The following is a 6,918-nucleotide window of genomic DNA, read 5'->3' on the forward strand; positions in this document are numbered from 1 at the left end:
TACACGTCGTGCGAACGGCCTGGTGAAATATGTATATATATATTATTCACATATTATTATTATTATTATTATACGAAAGCGCGTATTATATCATATATATATGTTACGGTGAATGATGTAAACGTGGTAAAAGACGTCATTCTCCGGTGAATGACGTCTTTTACCAAATTGATTCGATTATGTAGGTAAATGATGTAAAAAACCAAATTTTAAATTCAAATGTACATCTTTCACCGGTCATTGATGTAATTTACCAAAACTAGTGGTAAATGATGATAAATCTCAAATAATACACTGATTTTTTTACTATAGGTAGGTACTATTTATAATAATGATTTATTATTAATAAAATTTTTATTTGTACAATTTTGGTTAACATGACATTTTGAATTGCACAACATTTCTGCTGCACTGCAATCAATTTTTTTAGTACCACAACCAGTTTTGCAGTTGCATCGATTAAATCCTTGATGACCAGCATTCCATGTCCTGCTGCAGCTTCTCTTAATGTTATTTTCCTGTCTTTAATTTTTTTCATGGCTTCATCTAGCTCTAGAAATTTTTCTTTACACGGAGAAATTTGTGCTCGTGTATATTTGTGTTTCAACACCCCATATTCTGTACCTGGTTCAAACATTCGGGTATTTATTTAATTTAAATTAAATAAACATTATCAAATTAAAATTACCTTACATAATTTATACATGTCATCTTCGCATGAAATAATAACAGCAAGTAAATTACGCGGAGAACCACGTGCTCTATCAACATCTAATATTGGGACACGAACAGTTGTACCGACATCAAGCTTTGAAAATTTTTTTAAACATCATTCTCCAATTAAACTGGTGATTGACGACAATAACCGGAGAATGTCTGCATTTACAACGTTTGCCAATTTTTAGGTAAATGATGTCATTTACCGGGGAATGACGTCTTTTACCACGTTTACATCATTCACCGTAACATATATATATATATATATATATATTATATCGAACGGTTTAACCGTCGGCGGCACCATACAATTGGGAAAACCCGAGGAAATAAATGGCTTTACATAGCGTTTAAGACCAGTGTTCCAACTTGTTTGGCTGAATGTTAACACACGTTTCCCGGGCCGAACTTGTGCATGTGCGTGTGTGCGTGTGTGTGCGCCCGTTCTCGTGTATTTGTGGAAATATGTTTGCAGTTTATATCGCTGGTATGTATAAGTGTATATACTGAGTGTGTGCTTGTATATATATATATAGGTACACTTGTATGCATATACATGAACATGCCATACACGATACACGTACGCACACACGCTCATACAGCGAAGCGTCCCTCGGGGATTTAAAGGGATATATACACAATTACAAGCCTCGGCTCGACAGGAAGCCATTTGCGGCCGATGTAATTTACAAGAGTTGGCCGCCGAGTTGAGCGCGCGTTTAAATACATATACACACGCTCACGGGGTTTTAATGGCGGCCTCGACAAAGTTTTCCTCGATTACACACACATACACACACGCACGCACTCACACATCCGCTTTGACGACGGTGGTGGTGGCGGGCACAGAGCGGAATAGCGAAATTATCGCCTTGGAAACCGAACGGCTTCAGCGGCGGTGGCGATAAAACACTATATTAAAATATAAATATATATATTATATTATTATATACAAACAGATGCCACTGCACCAGATAATCAGATCGTTTTCTCGTCGTGTAACCAAAATCGGTTATATAGTTGTTTGTAATGTTATAAGTTCCTCGTGAGTTTACTGCGAATTCGAATAGTACCTATACTATACCTCCTTTATTATAGTAGTTGCCCAAATACTATGTAGGTATTTGGTATAAAAGAAACTATATATTATATTGCATTTTATATATTGTGTGTGTGGATAATGTACGTCCATAATATTCCAAACGGATAATAAAGCAAACTAAACAATAGCGCATTAATGGTAAACGTTAACTGTGTATTTTCACTGTAAAAGTTTAGAATATATTCCATATGTCTTGTTAAGTTGCAAGATATACTAAAATAGAATCTATATCCAAAGTGTTACAATGTACGACATCCAGAAATTGGAATACGCTCCTAAAAAAATTGAATACGTTATGATTGACTCAAATGCTTTCGTACAATTTGATTTATAGTATCTATATATCAGGTCGGCCTACGTTTGATCAACCAAAGCACACGTCATTGCATACTAAAAAAAAAATCTGTTGCTAGTCGTTGTAGACCAATCAACAGGTATATTGCACATCGATAACAATAAATAACTGCAGAGTATTGGCACATGGACGTAACTATACCATTTAACGTTGTTAAAAAGTTATGAAATATAGACTCATGACTTGGGTTGGAGATATGTAATATGTCTATAATAATTCTGGGTACCAGAAATGTTAACAAGTTTAAGAAATTATGTTAGCTATAAGATATTAGGAATTAGATACCATTTTTTTGTGAATTAAATGCAAAGGTAATCATAACTTCTCTCTTAATATCTGAAAAACTCAAAAACCCAATAGAATGTAATCTGGAAAGAAACTTAACGATTGAGACCACGTTGGTTGGTTTACGTTATTGATTTTTTTAAATGTATTTAAATGTACCGTGAATAGTGAACAGACAGATTATTCAGACAACATTTTTAGTCTATTGACAAAGCGGATATTACGATTTATGGAAATAGCGCAATAATTATCTTAAGTGTTTATATCTGTCCTGATCGTAATCACTGATCGTTTTAATAAGAAAGTAAACGTGCTGCAGCGAGCACTATGCATTTGTGCAATTATGCGTATTTATTCCGCAATTATTGGATATTAAAAATAAGTACTATGCGTTAAGTACAATATATTATGTAGCCACCTATAAACGATTCTGTTTTTATCTGTCACTTGCAGTGTAACATATTATTATTGAAACCTGCGTGTAGCGTGTTGCCCACGGATATACAGTACCTATATATGTAATGTATATACATAATGTAATAACTAATAATAATAACATATAGGTAGTCTTAAAAAAAACAGAATTGTACAATTTAATTTAATGTAAAAAATGTAAATATTTAAATTACTAAAAATGTAACCAAAAAAAATTTCTTTTACTAATAACCTAGTTGACGATGTGTTTTGATCAATCAAAAAAAAAAAAAATAACACATATAGTGATACGTAAAAATTCGAATGCATAACGAATAATAAGTGTTTTTAGTGATTTTTGTTGAAAATTTTCGATTTTTATGAGAATCACCAAAAAAACTTGAAAATTTAATACAAGGTTCCTTATGAGTTGTTCTTACTGTAGCTAAAAAAAAATTAAAAATCGTTAGTCACGATTTTTTATTTATAAACGTTTATAGTTCAAATTTTTTCGAAATCTGTCGAAAACACGAAAATTTGCAAGTAATTTTGAAGTTGAAAAATCATAAAAATTTTTGTGTTTATAACTAAGGATTAAAAATACAACACTGAGTTTTCCAAAAGTATTCCTTCAAGTATCTATAGAGAAAATTCGAAGCATCATTATACGAACAATTTTAGGTGCGTTTGAATTTTAAATTTTTACGAAATAGCGTAACGATAACGATTTATCCTCAAACGATTTTAAACATTTGTAATTATTCAAAAAATATAAGTTGTAGATACTTGAAAATTTTACCAGTTATTTAGATTGGCATTTTCTTTACAAGATTTAATTTTCAAAATATTTTGACTTTTTTGAGGTATTTATAGACAACTGAAAATTTTTTTTTGAAGTGTCGATAAAATTTTTTTGGACCTATAAAAATACTTGAAAATTTAATACTAAGTTTTTCATAAGTGATTCTTATAGTGATAAAAAAATTATAAGAATACATAGGCAAATTTTTTTTTTATAAGCGTTTATAGTTCTAATTTTTACGAAATCTGTCGAAAACATGAAAATTTGCAAGCAATTTTGAAGTTTAAAAATCATAAAATTTTTTGTGTTTATAACTTAGGATTAAAAATACGGCACTAAGGTTTCCATAAGTTTTCCTTCTAGTAGCTATAGAGAAAACTGGAAGCATCATTATGGGACAAATTTTAAGTGCGTTTGAATTTTAAATGTTTATGAAATCACGTAACGATAATGATTTATCCTTAAACCAGGTATATATGTATATCCATAAAAATATAAGGTATTATGAATTATGATAACTAAATGCAATGTTTTAGAAAAATTGATTAACCACGCCTTATGCAAAATGCGTCCTAATTAAAAAATAAAATATTTGTTTCAAAATAGAATATATGACAATATTTAAATATAATATATCCTAGACTGACAAATAATCTCCGTTCAGAATCGTTTTTCGTATACAATGATACCTATCATTGCATTCAAATTTAACCTACCCTAGTCAGAGGACCACCCCACCCCCTAATGTACAGCAGAGCGACATCCACTTACCCGCTTTTTTTTGGTATACTTACTAAAATAAAAATAAATTAAATGAAAAGAAATGATTGTTTACCTACGTGTTTATTTAGAATAAAGGCACATATGACGGTAAGTTTAAACTAAGTTTAAACATAAAAATGTATGTTAAAATATTTAAATGTTGAATTATAATTTTTCATTGAATATTTTAACTGAAACCTAACCGGATTCGATACATAAACTATAAAGCGTCTCATTATATAGATATGTTAATATACGTTTTTCTTCATTTGTATAATATTCTGCCTATAATCATCTACATTGATATATTAATTTAATACCTTCTGAAGCCTAAAACTTTAAAAAAAAATGACATAACCATTTGTTAATCGAAAACATGCAAACCAAAAAAAAACTTGACACATATATTAAAGAACTAGAATACAACATAATTATATTGTATACCAATTTTTTAGTTCATTCATTTATTGAAACATATAAAACGATATAGTATATAACAGCATATTTAAATGTATTAAAAATTAATAGACTTTAATTTTTAAGCTAGTCAAGTTAAAATTAAATAACGAATTAATTATACCGTATATAAATTTGTATGAAACGGATAGAAAATTTTCCGATATGAATTAATAAAATAGATATTGAACTGTTTGTATGTATAACCTTGGTAAATTTATAGTTCAGTATTTTACTAGAACACTAAATTCCCTAAATTTAATTAATTGTTCGTTGTTTAAAATAGTACACATACTTATAGGTATACACTATTACATTCAAATCATTTTTTTCCTTTCTATTTACAACTAATGTCATTAGGTATATCATTTTATGCATATATTGTAGTGATTTTAATTTATAAAATATTATAAAATATATAATTAAATAAAAATATTCATATATTTGAAATTACCTATAGTATTATACTATATAATATATAATATATCGTGTATAAACATAATTTTTACTATAGGAGTAACTTTGTTGCATGATTATAGAGTTCTTAAAGATATTATTATTATCCCTAGGACCATGAAAGCTCATTATATAGCTTATTAAATATAATATTTTTATAAATATTTGAATAATTTATACAATACCTATGTATAATGCCTATATATATAGGGTGTTTCATATAAAGAACGCAGTTTTTGAAATCCCGAATATTTTTTTATTGTTAGGAAGGTAGCACTGTTCTTATGATTTCTGTTAATTTTGGTTGTTTAGGATTTCAGTGAATAATCAATATGTTGCGTATTTCGTTTATTTGTCGTCATGAAGCGGTATACAATCGAGCAACGAGCAACATGTTTTGTTTATTAAAATCGTTATATGCGTGACAAGTGTGTTGTTGTAAAAAATTGTTAGGAAACTTCGTAATATTCCTACAACTTACTAGTATTTATAATCAATGATAGTCCATTTTACGTACCGTTGCCATTCGATAGTTCCGACACGTTTATTTTATTAATATATAAATAATAAGAAATAATTCATCATTATTTTATTATTGTGCACGTTATGATACAGATGCGTGTGGTTACAGTGAGTGTGAATGTGATTGTATACATTTTATCAATGATAAAAATCTAAAACTCAATGGTTGGTACACGAATACATTAATACCTATATAAATGTCATTTACTCTGTATATTGTGGTGTGCTTAAAAATATACTAACAGATGGTCCGTAAAATCGTATTGTGTATTTTCGTGTGTAGGTATACAGTTTAGACGCACGATAATACAATCATCACGACATAGACATTAAAACTAAAACGAAAATGGTTTTAGTTTAATGTGACCAATAAAACGTTACGACAAATGAGTAGTTATAAAACAAGACTTAACGATTTTATTATTATTATTATTTTTATTTTTATTTTTTTTTATCAAAACATTAACGCTAACGATTATTTTTAGACGATAATCATTTCAACTCAAATATAAATTATGTACTAAACAATTTTATTGCGTGTAGTAGTACTAGTACCTATAGTCTCGAATTAGAGTTGCTAATGAGTTCACTGTTAAATTTTCATAAATTGTCCCCAGCCATTAAAACTACGAATCTAATCTAGGTATATTCTGCAAACGAGTTACTTACACTCAAATATTTAATACTACAAATTCGTATGTATATTATGTAAATTAATGTAAAAATAAAAAACTCTTAACCAATTATAGGTCACTAAACGATGAATATATTTGACAGCAGAACGACACCATCGATATTTTAATAAATTTAAAGCTTGATTAAATAATAACTAGTACAACATTTTTGTGAACTGAAAAACGTTTCTTTAATGTTATCTTATAGTTATTTTTTGTAATATTGAGTTTAAAATTTCATAATAAGATGTTTTAAACGTAATAACATGTTATGTTAAAATATTATTTATATGGTTCGAATTTACTATATAATAATTCAATTATAATTATAAAAAAATTATTAAAAGAATAATACAATGTTGAATTTGAAAAA

General features: G+C 28.4%; 1 pseudogene; it reads right to left on the minus strand.

The window, feature by feature from the left end:
* Positions 1-287: 287 nt before the first annotated feature.
* LOC149056009 (uncharacterized) lies at positions 288-826 on the minus strand (annotated as a pseudogene).
* Between the last annotated feature and the right edge of the window lie 6,092 nt (positions 827-6,918).

The sequence above is a fragment of the Diuraphis noxia genome, unplaced genomic scaffold (assembly GCF_037042655.1).
Source record: "Diuraphis noxia isolate RWA-SAM2 unplaced genomic scaffold, SU_Dnox_SAM2 contig0004, whole genome shotgun sequence".
In the NCBI taxonomy this organism is placed as follows: Eukaryota; Metazoa; Arthropoda; class Insecta; order Hemiptera; family Aphididae; genus Diuraphis; species Diuraphis noxia.